Below are 357 nucleotides of genomic sequence, written 5' to 3'. Positions count from 1 at the left end.
GCATTACCGACCGAGCAATCTATATTACCGACAGAGCAATCTGCATTGCCGACAGAGCAATCTGCATTGCCGACAGATCAATCTGCATTACCGACAGAGCAATCTGCATTACCGACAGAGCAATCTGCATTGCCGACAGAGTAATCTGTCCGCTTTAATTACGCCCAAAACAAACAAGATGAAGAGATGGGACTAGATACTTGTACTTTCTCTAACATAAAACCATGAAGACTGTATAAGGCGATCCAACACCATACGAAAGTTAGTAGAAAACTGTTATCAAAATCCCGAGCTTTAAGTTATGAATATTTCGTCCACTCGCGGCGCAAGTGCGCACAGACTACGATATATATATAT

General features: G+C 42.3%; 1 protein-coding gene across 12 annotated transcripts in view; it reads left to right on the top strand.

Moving 5' to 3' along the window:
• Positions 1 to 357, top strand: part of LOC128879548 (uncharacterized) — a 533,296-nt gene that overhangs the window by 355,423 nt on the left and 177,516 nt on the right. The window lies entirely within an intron of this gene.

Source organism: Hylaeus volcanicus, chromosome 7 (assembly GCF_026283585.1).
Source record: "Hylaeus volcanicus isolate JK05 chromosome 7, UHH_iyHylVolc1.0_haploid, whole genome shotgun sequence".
NCBI lineage: Eukaryota > Metazoa > Arthropoda > Insecta > Hymenoptera > Colletidae > Hylaeus > Hylaeus volcanicus.
This window is presented reverse-complemented; position numbering and strand designations above follow the sequence as displayed.